The 16,215-nt window shown below is 47.7% G+C and overlaps 1 long non-coding RNA gene across 1 annotated transcript in view; it reads right to left on the minus strand.

Annotated features, from left to right (window-relative positions):
- Positions 1-266: 266 nt before the first annotated feature.
- Positions 267-16,215, minus strand: part of LOC140389366 (uncharacterized) — a 64,649-nt gene continuing 48,700 nt past the window's right edge. Inside the window, exon 3 of the long non-coding RNA XR_011934363.1 lies at positions 267-461. This is a non-coding gene — a long non-coding RNA (uncharacterized lncRNA). The remainder of the gene's footprint in view (positions 462-16,215) is intronic.

A 16,215-nucleotide genomic window follows, 5' to 3' on the forward strand; every position in this document is an offset into this window, starting at 1 on the left:
AATGGTGATATATTTCCAAGCCAGGATTGTGAGTGGTTTGGAGCAGAATTGGCAGGTATTGAGTGCTGTTGCTATGCACTTGCTGCCCTTGTCCTGTTACAGTAAGAATTCTTACAACACCAGGTTAAAGTCCAACAGGTCTGTTTGGAATCACTAGCTTTCGGAGCACTGCTCTTTCCTCAGGTGAACTGTGCCTTCACCTCAGGAAGGAGCAGTGCTCCGAAAACTAGTGATTCCAAACAAACCTTTTGGATTTTAACCTGGTGTTGTCAGATTTCTTACTGTGCCCACCCAGTCCAAAGCTGGCATCTCCACATCCTGTCGTCTTAAGTGGTGGAGATTGTGGGTTTGGAAGGTGCTGTCAGAGGGAATTGGCAAGTTGCTGTAATGCATCATGTAGACATACACAACGCTGCCACTGTGCTCGGCTGGTGTTTCGGGTTTGTAAGATGGCGGCCACCCTGCAAAGTAGAAAGAGGAAAGCAAATTAGGTATGCTGTTGAATGTGCAATTCACAAATTGATTTTTAGTGAGGGTATCAACACCAAATTTACAACACTGTGAGACATAAGTTTGGAAACACAATTATATAAAATTCAAAAGTCGTGTGGTTAGACAGATGTTTCTGCAACCACCTGCTTCAATTCACCGAATGTAGATGGTAATAAATGACAAGGGGAAGGAGGAAATCCTGAAAAGTTTACCAGAGAGCTTTTTTGATCAAAGTGCTTCCAGCCAATGAAGAAATAAGCACATCCGATCCAGTTCTGGGGGAGCTTTTGCGTGTAAGGCAAACGTGATAATCACTACACCACCAAAACAGCGCTTAAAGGAGGTAGGTGTCAATTGCAACAGGGTCTTGCAAAGATTGTGAGGCTGGGGGTTAGCACTTAGGTAGTGAAAAGGCGAATGTCAGGTAGTGAGATTTGAACCCATGACCCTAGAAAGGGACCAGAATTTATCAGGGCAAAGAATCCCACTCCTCAAGTCTGGTGCCTTGGGCCACTCGTCCATCCTGACTCCAGTTCTTGATGATAAAATGGGGAACATGAAGCAATTAGTGATCTCAATATTCAAGTGGTTTCGAAAAGGGATAAGAAACAATCAAAGAGGGAGATACTCCCAGCTGGAGGAGGGCTAATATCACTGAGTTGAGAAGGGATCAGGGGCGAAATTCTCCCCCAACGGCGGGATGCCCGCCGACTGGCGCCAAAGCCGGCGCCAATCAGACGGGCATCGCGCCGGCCCAAAGGTGCGGAAGGCTCCGCATCTTTGGCGGCCTAGCCCCAACATTGAGGGGCTAGGCCGACGCCGGAGGGATTTCCACCCCGCCAGCTGGCGGAAATGGCGTTTGTTGCCCCGCCAGCTGGCGCGGAAATGCGGCGCATGCGCGTGAGCGTCAGCGGCCGCTGTCAGTTTCCCAGCGCATGCGCGGGAGCGTCAGCGGCCGCTGTCAGTTTCCCGCGCATGCGCAGTGGGGAGAGTCTCTTCCGCCTCCACCATGGTGGAGGCCGTAGCAGAGGCGGAAGGGAAAGAGTGCCCCCACGGCACAGGCCCGCCCGCGGATCGGTGGGCCCCGATCGCGGGCCAGGCTACCGTGGGGGCACCCCCCGGGGTCAGATCGCCCCGCGCCCCCCCCCAGGACCCCGGAGCCCGCCCACGCCGCCTGGTCCCGCCGGTAAATACCAGGTTTGATTTACGTCGGCGGGACAGGCAATTCCTGGGCGGGACTTCGGCCCATCCGTGCCGGAGAATCCAGCGGGGGGTCCTGCCAACCGGCGCAGCCGGATTCCCGCCCCCGCCCAATCTCCGGGAGCGGAGACTTCGGCGGGGGCGGGGGCGGGATTCACGGCGGCCAACGGCCATTCTCCAACCCGGCGGGGGGTCGGAGAATGACGCCCCAGGCTCAGGTAGATTGGAAACAGATATTTTCAAAGAGGAAATGGTTCAGGTACAGAATAGTCACATCCCTATGAACGAGCTAAATTCAGAAAGGAGATAGGAAAACTGTAAAAAGCAAGTGGGACAAAGAAAATGTATGAGATTAGATGAATGGGGTAACATAAAAGTGGACACTAATAACTTTTATCAACATATCAAGTGCAAACAGGTTGGGATGGATGGGACTGATTAGGGACCAAAATGACAATCATTGAGCAGAGGCTGAGGACATGGCTGCTGTACCAAATCTGTACTTTGTATCTGAATTCATAACATAAGCAGATGCTGTCAATGTCACAGTAAAAGAGCAGTTAGTAGAGACATTGGAGAGAATAATAGTCAATTAAGAAAAGGTTTTTGAAAGGGTGGCAGCACTCAAAGGTATAAAGGTTATCTTGTCCAAATGGGATGCATCCAAAGTTCATAGGATCCATACAGTGTAGGAGGAGGCCATTCAGCCCATTGAGTCTGCACTGACGCTCCAGCCACTCTACCTAGGTCCACTTACCTGCCCACCCCACTCTACCCACTTAACCTAACCTGCACATCCCTGAATACTAAGGTGCAATTTAGTATGGCCAATCCACCTAACCTGCACATCTTTGATTGGAAATCAGAGCACCCGGAGGAAACCCACAGAGACATGGGGCGGAATTCTCCGCAATTGGCGCGATGTCCGCCGACCGGCGCCAAAAACAGTGCGAATCAGTCCGGCATCGGCCGCCCCAAAGGTGCGGAATCCTCCTCATCTTGAGCGGTTGAGCCCTAACCTTGAGGGGCTAGGCCCGCGCCGGACTGATTTCCGCCCCGCCAGCTGGCGGGAAAGGCCTTTGGTGCCCCGCCAGCTGGCACGAAACTGACTTTGCCGTGTGGCGCATGCGTGGGAGCGTCAGTGGCTGCTCACGGCATCCCCACACATGCGCAGTGGAGGGGGTCTCTTCCGCCTCTGCCATGGTGGAGACCGTGGCGAAGGCAGAAGGAAAAGAGTGTCCCCACGGCACAGGCCCGCCCGCGGATCAGTGGGCCCCGATCGCGGGCCAGGCTACCGTGGGGGCGACCCCCCGGGCCAGATCGCCCCCCGCCCCCCCCCCCAGGACCCCGGAGCCCGCCCGCGCCGCCTTGTTCCGCCGGTAAGAGAGGTGATTTAATCCACGTCGGTGGGACAGGCATTCCAGCAGCGGGACTTCGGCTCATCTGGGCCGGAGAATCTCCGGGGGGGGCCCGCCAACAAGCCCGGCGCGATTCCCGCCCCCGCCGAATATCCGGTGCCGGAGAATTCGGCAACCGGCAGGGGCGGGATTCACGCCAGCTCCCGGTGATTCTCAGACTGTCCCACCCAAGGAAAGTGAAAACTCCACACAGTCACTCAAGGCCGGAGTTGAACTCAGGTCTGTGGCGCTGTGAGGCAGCAGGACTAACCAGTGTGCCACCGTGCACCCCTCCTTGTTGAAGGAAGTTTATTTTGTATTAATTCATAGGATGTGAGTATTGCTTGCTCCCCATCCCTAATTGCCACAACTGAATGGCTTGTTAGGCCATTTCGAAGAGCTGTTCAGAGTCAACAACATGGCTGTGGGTCTGGAGTCACATGTAGGCCAGACCTTCCCTGAAGAGCATTAATGAAGCAGGTGGATTTTTATGACAATCAATGAGTTTTATGTTCGCTGTTTCAAAGAGTAGCTTTCAATTCCAGATGTTATACTAATTGTTTTCAAATTCCACCAGCTGCCATTGTGGGATTAAAGTAGAAAGTGCTAGAAATACTCAGAAAGTCTGGTAGCAGCTGTGGAGAGAGAGAGAGGAACAGAGTTGGCCTTTCAAGGGATTTTCTTCAGAGCATGTTGGGATTTTAACCCATGTCTCCACAGGAATAGCCTGGGCTTCTGGATTAATTGTCTAACAACATTACCACTACACCAGCAACCCTCCCTTACAAAGGAGGAAACAACTGAGGCTTTGTCAACAACCTATCAATCCATAAATATATAATGTGGAGATGCCGGCGTTGGACTGGGGTGAGCACAGTAAGAAGTTTTACAACACTGGGTTAAAGTCCAACCGGTTTGTTTCGCTGTCACTAGCTTTCGGAGCACTGGTCCTTGAAATGAAATTTCATTTCATTCATTTTGTACAATTCTGCTGCTGCTGATGGCCCACAGTGCCTTATGGATGCCCAGTCTTGAGTTGCTCGATCTGTTCGAAGTCAATCCCATTTAGCATAATGATGGTGCCACACATGATGGAAATGTGAAAACGGGACTTTGTTTCCGCAAGGACTGTGCGGTGGTCGCTTCTACCAATACTGCCATGGACAGATGCATCTGCAGCAGGCAGGTTGGTAAGGATGAAGTCATCATTGTTATCTGAAAAGGAAAATTGTGCAGGGTGACAGGAGGAATTGGGTGAGGAAAAGGTGCGAGGTGAGTTACTCATTTGGAGAGCCTTTGCCGATTCAGTGGGCAAAAGGTCTCCTTCTGCACTGTAACAACTGTTTGATTCTGTAATCTTCTCCAGCTCTACGATCTGCGGCCTCTGAACCCTGCTCCAATAACTCTGGTTTCTCCTGCATTCCTCCACCTTCGCCATTCTACTTGTCTTCCTTCCTTACCTCCTTTCAGGTTTTCCTTAAAATCCACCTCTTTGTTGAAGCTTTCAGCCAAAATCTCCTCTTTTATCTGTGAAGGGCCTCAGTATGTCTCTTTAAGACACCCTTGGTCCGTAACATTCACAGAGTGACAATCTCCGGCAGATTGCTGCTCTCGCCAGATTTACCTGTGCCGTAATTCCAAAGGTCCCGTCTCAGTCAACCTTCCTCACTCAGATTGGGTGAGACAGGAGCAGCAAAGCATTCCTCTGACTTCCATAAAGGAACATAAACTACAAAGTACAAGGGCCTTAACACAACAGTTGAAGGGGGGGGTGTTTGGACCCGATGATTGGGGAATCGGGGTGAGATCCGACCCGGTGGTCGGGGGGGGGGGGGTTGAGGTCAGACCTGGTGGTTGGAGGGGGAGTTGGGCCCAGTGTTTAGGAGGAGGGGGTTCAGTCCCAGTTTTTGGTCGGGGGGGGGGGTAGAACCCGGTGGTTGGGGGCTGGTTGGAGGGCTCAGGCCAGTGATTGGGGTGGGACTTGGTGGTTGGGAGGGGCAGGGATGTCCAAGAGGGAAGGGGAGGTCAGTCCTGGAGGGGGTTTGGTCCAGGATGGGGCTCAGTCTGGGAGGGAGTGGGTCAGTCTGGAAGGGAGAGGTAGAGGGGCTTCAGTTCGGACGTGGGGGTCGGACTGGGTCGGACCAGAAAGGAGTGTTGGATCAAGCGGGGCTGGGGTAGGGGGTCAGGTTGGGTCGGTGAGGGATGGTCATGTCAGGCCAGGAGACAGTCGAATCGGGTGTGGGTAGTGTCCCATACAAAGCTGGGTGTGGGTATTTAAATAGTTACTCTGGAGTTAGTGCATGGCTGGAGAACCCGGAAGGTATGGGCCTTTGTAAATACAACTGGTTCTTAATTTGCAGCTGAATAGTGTGTGATGATTGGCTGAGCACCAATGAAGATAAATCAATGGAATTCTCCTTGACAGCAACTCTCTGTGTGATTTATTACAGGAAACATTTAGTTCTGATGGGTTTCTGCTGCTGAAGAGAACATGGAGATGCCAGCTCTGGGTCGACCCTTCCAGCTGGGAATGCTGTACGACCACCGTTCCGACAGCCTAATCCCAGGTACCCAAATGTAGTATTGAGCGGGACAGTCAGTTTAACACATCGAAATACAGATCATTAAAATCCAGGCAATAGGTTTAAAGACTGACAGCATTTCAAAGTGATTTACTGGATTTGAATCAAACTGAAATGAATTCCGTTACCTGATGGGACATTTTCTGATGGAGAGTATTTATGCAAAACCGTCTGTTCATTTTCCAGGTGCTGTGTGTTTTTGGAATTTGATGTTGTTTGTTGGAGTCTATTTGGGGCTCCATTCACGTTCTGGCCCAGATTTAAGACTTTAAGATGCAGTATTCAGAACTGCATAAGCTTCTGAAGGACAATACTTTCCTGTCAATTAACACTCAGCTTTGCTACTTAGGACAGTGTATAAATCACACAATCCCTCACTCACACAATTGTTGTTGGTGTATCTTCACACCCACACACTTTTGTTTTACCCTTTGAAGAATAATGGCGGGACGTGGTGCTGATTATCAGCCGGTGAACCACGTTGAACGCTCCTTCCATGGTTAACAAGTCCTAGCGATGGACTCGAACCAGGAGCCTCTGGTCCAACAGTAAGGGCATTACCACTGCACCACAATGCCTCCGAATCACAGTGAGCTGGCCAAAGATATATTGTGAATAATGAACAGTAGTGTCATCATTACACCTGTGCTCTTTGGCTGGTCAGGAAAGGTTCAAGGGGAATACGATTGCCAGTCTTCCTGTTGAGTGTGGATCTGTCAAGTTAAAGTTCTGCTCCTCCGGTCACTTAGTTCCAATTTGTGTAAATATCCATTATCCCTATGTTCTCGCTTCCACCCTCAACCAATCTCCAAGTCAGTGATCCGAATACAATCCATTAACTTTAATTTCAGCTAACAGTCTCCTTTTTGGGAATTTACTAAATACCTTCTGCAAGTTCATATAAACTACATCTATAGACATTCCCCTGTTGCCCATTTAATACAGTTATAGATTCACTTGCAGCACAGGAGACCATTAAGTCAATGCCAGCTCCATGCAGAACAGTCCAGTCAGTTCCATTCCCCCAGCTCTCTCCCCTGTTGCCCTGCAGGTTTATTTCCTTCAAAGGTCTATCCAATTTACTTGTGAAATAATTGATTGTTTCCGTTTCTACCCCACTTGTGGGCAATGAGTTGCAGCTCATTACCACCAGCTGCAGCAAAACGTACTTCCTCACATTCCTCAGTGAATTCTCCGCCTCCCCTGCCGCAAGTTCCTCGGCAGTGCGCCGTCGCTGCAGCAAGATTCTCTGCTCCCACTGCCGGCCAATGGGATTTCCCATTGTAGCTACCCCATACTGCCGGGAAAGCTAGGGTGCGCTGGCAGCGGAAAGGAGAATCCCGCCGGTGGAGAATTCATCCCCTAGGCCCTCTACCATCAGCTAATGGGAAGAGTTTTCCCTTGCCTTTCTTAACTAAGTCTGCCATATTCGTGTACATTTCTTCCCCAATTTCTTTGTCCAAGAAGAATAACCCCAGCCTTTCCAACCTAACCTCATGACTAAAACATTTAGGTAAATTTCATTTCCATCTTCTCACGGACCTTCACATCTTTCCTAATCTGTAGTGACCAGACTGGACACAATAGTCTAATTGGAGCTTTAGTTTCCCTGCTCAATGCCTCTATTTATGAAACCCATTATCCCACGGGATGTGCTAGCTACTTTCTCAATTTGTCACACCACCTTCAAAGAGCAGCGCTGAGGCACCACAGTGGGCCCATCAACATTAAGCATAGTCAGCCTTCCCAGCATCTCCACCCTTTCCATCTTCACACTATCCATTGCCTCCGCTATCTGTCAGATTTCTCTTTCTTAGTTAACACAGGTACAAATCATTATGTATTCTAGCCTAGCCCTGTACTTCTAAACTCTTTGAAGCTACTATTGATGCACAAAATCCCTTTGACGCACACAAAATGTAGTAAAATACACACTCTGAAACCCAAGCGAGTGTCTTCTCAGAATCCTCCCAGATGATTGTCATATGAGACTTTCCAAACTCCACTCCCAAAAACACAATGTAACATCTTTGTGCACAATAATGCTTTCCATGAGGGGTTTAAATTCCAAAATCCAGACCACGTTTTCCAAATTATTCTTTTGAACAGAGCTTCCACTCCACTTTTTTCCATTATTCCAGTCCAGGATTTTCCACCTCTCTCTTCAGGATTCCTGTGGCTTGACTGACTTCCATCGTTACACAAACTCTGATATCCAGCCAATACTGTCTTCCCAATTACTTTAAAATATGGGTCATAGACTGTAGGATGATATTCCGAACTTTAGGATTACTTTAGAAACCATTAGAAACCTAGCGTCTCACCAACCGACTCCTTCTCAGTTTTGTTGATGACTCCCATGAACTGTATCCTATTCTATTTCCTGGTTTCCAGAACCAACCATCCTTTAGTTTCTGTGGAGCTTGCTTTCTTGCACATTACTCCATTCTACAACCTTTCCTGCTTTGAGCAGAGCTCTAGATGTTCCTTTTCTTTCTATCTGCAACTGCTCTGGATTTCAGTTTAAACTAAGAAAAAAGGAAAACCCTCTCTCTGGGAAGTGGCCTTCTAATGCTAAGCAATGCCTGTTGTTTTATTTATTTGTATCATTCTAGTCCTCGCTAAGGACAATAGAAACACAGTTGGAACTTAACCAACCCCAGACATACAAACATCTTTGTCCAACATGAATATAACTATAGGTTCTAAACTTCCAGGCACAGAAGCTTTAAAGTAAACCCACCTAAAACTATCCCCAATTTCTAATGTTTACTCATATAAATATAAATCCCATAAAACTACCTTTGTTTTCTGAACAATATGCTCTATAGGCCTTGTAATGGAATTCTATCTCTCAGTATATTTTGTAGTCACAGTGGGACTCAATCTCTTGATATATGTTTTATATCACGGCGCCGAGGACCTGGGTCCAATCCGGCCCTGGGTCACTGTCTGTGTGGAGTTTGCACATTCTCCCCATGTCTGCATGGGTCTCACCCTCACAACCCAAAAAGATGTGTAGGGTAGATGAATTGGCCACGCTGAATTTCCCCTTAATTGGGAAAAAGATTGGGTACTCTAAATTTATCTTTTAAAAGATATATGTTTTATAAATGTCACAATGTTTCGTTCTATTTTTCTCTGATTCTATTTCTCTGGGACTCGGAGACTCTCAAAAAAAATGTGAATGTGCAATCTAAGCATGAAACTCTGTTTAAGATCTATTCATCAGACTCCATCGAAGAAAAAACTTCAGCCTTGGACATTGCTGGGTCATTGATAGCAAGCATTGTCACTGGACTGATAAAGTTGAATGGATCTGCAAAATATCTCAATGACACAAAGCGATCAAAGCAACAAGCCCGAGTGACCCTTCAATACCGAACAACCAGGTTTGAGCAGCTGACAATGAGCCACTTAGGGAGACAGAATGTAACCCACCCGAACCGGATGTGTTCGATCAGGGAACAGCAACTCACGTGGTTACAGGCTTTCTTTGTGTTTGATGAAGAGGTCTCTGCAAATCAGAACCTACAGGATATTCAGGGTAACCTAGAGGTGATGGTTAAAACTATTCCTAAGTTTGCAATTGAGGGTCAGGCCTCCCTAAATATCACACATGAAAAAAACTCCAATACCCAAAAATTCAACTGTACCTTTTATGGGGATTTCTGCCTGGAAAACAATCCCACCACATTCCAAGATGCCATTAACATCTACAGAACCCTCCCAAAGTTACTGGGACGGGATGGAGAGCACGCAGTGCCAATGAGAGTCTGGCTCTACCCACTCAACAAGCTGGACTCCAAAGCTGCTCAGCTGGTACGAGACATCAGTGTCGGACTGGTCAATCGCTGCCAGTCTGTGCTGGAGCAGCTCAATGAGGCAGTGATGAGATGCAATGATATGATGGGAGACAGTGTCACTGTTCAATCTCCAGAGATTGGGAACCGGATAATGAAATTCCGATTCTGGAGTACAAACTGGTTTTCCAGAAGTCTTTATCCATAGTTTTACCATCTATCCGTGGAGGTGGGGAGGAGGAGGGGTCACTGGCGGATATTCTGAAGAACAAGGAACAGTCACCCTTCAGTAGCCAATTGCTAATCATCTGCTTGGAGAACATGGAAAAGGAAATAGCGATGGTGAGATCTTACTCTGATATAATGAAAGGCATCAGAATAATTTCATCAAAGAATGAGTTAAATAATGTAGTACTGGACCCACACTATCAATGTGTTGTTTGTTTCACATTTACATTATTACATCAGGAAGAGTCATATCTCTCTGCTCTTTCTGATTTCCTGAAGGAGCTCAGCACTTCACACATGGAAAATCCACCACAGGCCCAAGAAATAAAGGAAGAAAAGAGTAAACCGTGGTTTAATATGCCATCACAGTGCAAACAGATACGGGAGCTGGTCAGACGCTTCACAGGATTTGCAAACGTCAATAAAGATTACAAGAAAACTAAGTTTATTGTTGCTTCTGTACCTTCCCAAGCCTGTGAAGGAGCAACTATTCATCTGTATGAAGATGGGGCTGAAATACCTGGTGAATTCCATCCCCCATCAAAGCCTGCCCAGCCTGTGATTTCCGAGGTAACACATGAAAGTGTAACACTGGACTTACAGTCACCACTATGTAATGCTGGACAGATACTGAGGTTCAGGGTGGATTATAAAACTGCACAACAGGAGGAATGGACATCTGAGGAGACACCAGGTAAAGAAGAGACATTCACTGTAATTAATTTACAGCCAAGCACCCAATATGATTTCTGGTATGGAGCAGTATACAAGATAGGAGTGAGCATGCCGAGTGATAAATGTGACACTGTTCACACACCTTCTCCAAGTTCAAACACATCGGAAGGTCATACAGGTAATGTGATATTGCTCCTTCACAATATTATAGGAGAAATGAAGTGTTTTTGAGGCAGATATTCTGGTTGCTGTTGTGGAACAGCCGTGTGAGGTCTGGTTTGCGAGAGGGAGCTATTTCTTTTTTCTTATCTTTATTGTCACAAGTAGGCTTACATTAACACTGTGAAAATCCCCTAGTCACCACATTCGGGTACACAGAGGGATAATTCAGAATGTCCAAATTACCTAACGGCACATCTTTCGGAACTTGTGGGAGGAAACCGGAGCACCCGGCGGAAACCCATACAGACACGGGGAGAACATGCAGACTCCACACAGACAGTGACCCAAGCGGGAATCGAACCTAGGACCCTGAAGCTGTGAAACACCAGTGCTCACCACTGTGGGAAATTAAGGGTTAATTGAGGGTCAATTACTATCTAGAGTCTAGCCTTTCGTTTATTTAGTAAATTAACTTAAAAGTTACTGCTTGGGTTGGAAGGAGGTGAGTTTTTAAACCAGCTTTAAACAGGGTTCACTCAGGCTCTGCTTGCAGCTGCAACTTGTTAATTAGATAACTGGAATAAGTCCGTTTTCAGAAGCTAGAGTCAGACAGTATAAAGTGAACCATCTTACAGCGCTGATTCTGTTTGCACTGGTGTGCTGACTTCGGGCTGCATTAGAGTGCTAAAGTGGGAGTTTGGTGACTGAGGGAGTTCACTGAGGAGGGAGCGAGGTGCTCCTTTCACTTCCTAGGTTTCCTCAAAGAGGGTGAGGGGACCGCAAATTTACAAAGAGCGCAGCTGACGGGAGCAGAGTCAGAGGGCGGAGTTCCAGTCGACGAGTAAGCAGAGGTGGCATCACAGGAAAGCTGTGACCTGATTGGCTGGCTGGTGGGGAATCTGCACTCAATTTGAAAATAAAACATTGTTAAACTTATTAAACCTAATTAATTAATTACTTAATCATAAGTAGAGGGGTATCTAAACCAGAGGCAGATTACTGTATTTAGTATTTTACATTTATAGTAGAAATCTAGAACTAGGAAGCATATGGTAACTTATTTTAATTTAACAAGTATTTATTTTTAAATTAATATATTAATTAGTTCTAGAAGTGACAGGTAGAGGGGTAAAATGCTTCACTTGTGAGATGTGGGAGGTCCTTGAAGCTTCCAGCATTCCAGACAACTACATCTGCAGGAAGTGCACCCAACTGCAGCTCCTCACAGACCCCATGGATCGGTTGGAGCAGCAATTGCATGCACTTAGGAGCATGCAGGTGGTGGAAAGCATCATAGACACGAGTTTTAGAGATGCGGTTACACCCAAAGTGTAGGAAGATAGATGGGTGATGGCTAGGAGGGGCAGGCAGTCAGTGCAGGAATCCCCTGTGGCTGTCCCCCTCTCTGACAAGAATACCGTTTTGGATACTGTTCGGGGGGGTGACCTATCAGGGGATAACAGCATAGCACCCAGAGCAATGGCACCACCACTGGCTCTGTTATTAAGCAGGTAGAGACAAAGCGCAAAGGAGCAATCGTTATAGGGGACTCTATAGTCAGGGCACAGATAGGCGCTTCTGTGGATGTGAAAGAGACTCCAGGATGGTATGTTGGCTCCCTGGTGCCAGGTTCCATGATGTCTCTGAATGGGCAGGGGGCATGCTGAAGAGGGAGGGTGAACAGCCAGAGGCCGTGGTACATATTGGTACTAACGACATAGATAGGAAGAGTGATGAGGTCCTGCAGCAGGAGTTCAGGGAGTTAGGAAGAAAGTTAAAAAACAGGACCTCCAGGGTTGTAATCTCGGGATTATTACCTGTGCCACATGCCAGTGAGGCTAGAAATAGGAAGATAGTACAGCTAAACACATGTAGGAGGGAGGGTTTCAAATAGCTAGACCATTTGGATCTCTTCTGGGACAGCTGGGACCTATACAAGAAGGACGGGTTGCACCTAAACTGGAGGGGCATAAATATCCTGGCTGGGAAGTTTGCGAGTGCTCACAGGAGGGTTTCAACTAGTGTGGCGGGGGGTGGGAATCAGAGCAATAGGTCAGAAGGTGAAATAACTGAGGGGGAAACTAGAGAATAGGGCCAGTAAGACTCAAAGAAAGAGTAGGCAGAGAGATGTTGCAAAACACAGCGGAACTGGTGGTCTGAAGTGCATTTGTTTCAATGCGAGAAGGCAGATGAACTTAAGAGTTTGGATTAAAACTTGGAACTATGGCATTATTACCATTACAGAGGCTTGGTTGAGGGAGGGTCAGGATTGGCAGCAAAAAGTTCCAGGATTTAGTTGATTCAGGTGGGATAGAGAGGGATGTAAAAGGGTGGGGGAGTTGCACTACTGGTTAAGGAGAATATCACAGTACCGAGGGCTCATGCAGCGAGGCAATATGGGTAGAGCTCAGGAATAGGAAGGGTGCAGTCACAATGTTGGGTGTTTACTACAGGCCTCCCAACAGTCAGTGGGAGTTAGAGGAACAAATATGCAGGCAGATTTTGAAAAGTGTAAAAGCAGCAGGGTTGTTGTGGTGGGTGATTTTAACTTGCCCTATATTGACTGGGACTCACTTAGTGATAGGGGCTTGGATGGGCAGATTTTGTATGGAGCATCCAGGAGGGCTTCTTGAAACAATGTGTAGATAGCCCAACTAGAGAAGGAACCATACTGGACCTGGTATTGGGGAATGAGCCCAGCCAGGTGGTCAAAGTTTCAGTAGGGGAGCATCTCGGGAACAGTGACTATAATTCAGTAAATTTTCAGGTACTGTTGAATAAAGATAAGAGTAGTCCTCAGGTGGAGGTGCTAAATTGAAGGAAGGCTAAGTATAACAATATTAGGCAGGAATTGAAGAATCTTGATTGGGGGCGGACGTTTGAGGGTAAATAAACATCTGACATGCAGAGGCGTTTTAAAGAACAAAGAATAAAGAAAATACAGCACTTCGGCCTTCCAAACCTGCACCAACCTTGCTGCCGGTCTAACCTAAAAACCTTCTACACTTCCAGGGTCCATATCCCTCTATTCCCATCCTCTTCATGTATTTGTCAAAATGCCCTTAAACGTCACTATCGTCTAAAAAAAATATTTACGGTTTGTGGGTGTCGCTGGTTATGCCCGCATTTATTGCCCATCCCTAGTTGCCCTTCAGAAGCTGGTCGTGAGTTGCCTTCTTGAACCTCTGCAATCCTTCAGGTGTATGTACACCCACTGTGCTGTTAGGGAGGGAGTTCCAGGATGTTGCCGCAGCGACAGTAAAGGAACTGAGATATATTTCCAAGACAGGGTGATGAGTGACTTGGAGGGAAACCTCCAGATGGTGGGGTTCCCAGGTATCTGCTGCTATTGGCCTTCTAGATGGTAGTGGTCGTGGGTTTGGAAGGTGCTGCCTAAGGAACCATGGTGAGTTACTGCAGTGCATCTTGTAGATGGTAAACATGGCTGCCATTGTTCGTCGGTGGTGGAGGGTTTGAATGTTTGTGGAAGGGGGAACAATCAAGCGGCTGCTTTGTCCTAGATGGTGTTGGGGCTGCACTCACCCAGGCAAATGGAGAGTATTCCATTACACTCCTGACTTGTGCCTTGTAGATGATGGACAGGCTTTTGGGGGGGGGGGGGGGGGGGGGGGGGGGGGTCAGGTCATGAGTTTCTTGCTGTAGGATTTCAAGCCTTTGACCTGCCCTGGTAGACACAGTATTAATATGGCTAGTCCAGTTCAGTTTCTGATCAATGGTAACCTCCAGAATTTTGATTGTGGGGGATTCAGCGATGGTAATGCCATTGAATGTCAAGGGGCAATGGTTAGATCCTCTCTTGTCGGAGATGGTTATTGCCTGGTACTTGTGGGACACGAATGTAACTTGCCATTTGTCAGCCCAAGCCTGGATATTGTCCAGGTCTTGCTGCATTTGGACATGGACTGCTTCATTATCTGAGGAGTCGCGAATGGTGCTGAACATTGTGCAGTCATCCGCAAACATCCCCACTTCTGACCTTATGATGGAAGGGAGGTCACTGATGAAGTAGCTGAAGGTAGTTGGGCCGAGACACTACCCTGAGGAACTCCTGCAGGTGATGTCCTGGAGCTGAGATGATTGACCTCCAACCACCACAACCACCTTCCTTTGTGCCAAGGATGACCCCAACCAGTGGAGAGTTTTCCCCCTGATTCCTGATATCGTCCCTGCTTCCACCACCTCCTCTGGCAGCGAGTTCCAGACACCCACTACCCTCTATGTAAAAAACTTCCCTCATATAGCTCCTCTAAACCTTTCCCCTCGCACCTTAAACCTATGTCCCCTAGTAATTGTCTCTTCCACCCTGGGAAAAAGCTTCTGACTATTGACTCTGTCCATGCCCCTCATAAATTTGTAGACTTGGTGCAGGTTTGGAAGGCCGAAGTGCTGTATTTTCTTTGTTCTTTGTTCTTTAAAACGCCTCCGCATGGCCGCACTTAGCGTCATTTACTATACGGAGGAACTCCAACGAGCGGAGCTTTTCAGTGCAGAACGAGATCAGGACATCATTTTTAAATGGTGCCCTGACCTGTGGATCCCCCAATTTGACCCCTGGACCCCACCAATGCCCGAACGCATCTTTCTGGTGGTCCTCAAGTCTCCCCACACCCCACCTCACAGGCAAGGAACCCTCGGACCTGATCCCTGGTGCGGGCAAAATGCCAGCTTGACAACCTGGCACTGCCAACCTGGCATGTTGGAAGTACCCCTGCCAGCCTGGCAGTGCCACCTGGGCACCCTTGCAGTGTGCCAGGCTGGTAGTGCCAAGTTGCCTGGGTGGCATCAGCAGTGCCAGGGTGCCACGCTGCCCAGTGGCCGACCATTTGAGGGCCTCCAATCATCTGGGAGACCCACCCAAGTGCTGTTCCATCTGGTCCCCATTTGTGGGGACCAGTGTTAAACGGGGCCTTGCTGGGGTCTCCTCGGCGAGACGGTGGCTGTTCAATCTGGCTGCAGCAGAGTAAAGTGGATTTCCAAACTCACTTGACTCTGGGTCCTGCCCATTGCGACGTCTCGCGTAGCCGGTAAATCGCGCCCTAAAACTGTGTATTGTCTGTCCTGTAGGAGTTGGTAGTAGAGATGACAAAGGGTCAGAGTGGGGTGTTATGTCTGGGTTGGGAGTTTCTGTGGGAGTTTCAAAGTCACTGAAACAATTGAAACATTTGCAAGAATTCAAGAAGATGGTCGAAGGTGATTTATAATACATATAGTCACTGTGGTTCAGGATTGATATGGGTCTGCAGCCTGTGGGGAATACAGCGTGAAGTTCATGTTGGAGTTCTCCTTGAAACCACAATATTTGTTGATTGAAACAAAAGATTAGAAGTGAGATTAGGTGCCATTGGATTACAACAGCTAGCAGTTGCCTACGGATGACCATCCATGTTGTTCTATTCCTAACAGAGCTTGGCATCTGAATATGCACATATGCCAAGCATCATTGTCATACGGCAGCTCAATGACAGATGTTGGAGTGATATTGGTTCTGGACTGAAGGCAACGTATTGCTTAATATGTGACAGATAGTCAATGTTATCACAATCTAATCAAACAATCAGGATTGAGTATGATTAACATGGTGGGATGTTGAGTTTAATCGCATTCAAGATGGAATATAACACACTGTTTAAACATCTATCCATGGTAAACATCTAA

This window comes from Scyliorhinus torazame, chromosome 14 (assembly GCF_047496885.1).
Source record: "Scyliorhinus torazame isolate Kashiwa2021f chromosome 14, sScyTor2.1, whole genome shotgun sequence".
NCBI classification, from domain to species: domain Eukaryota; kingdom Metazoa; phylum Chordata; class Chondrichthyes; order Carcharhiniformes; family Scyliorhinidae; genus Scyliorhinus; species Scyliorhinus torazame.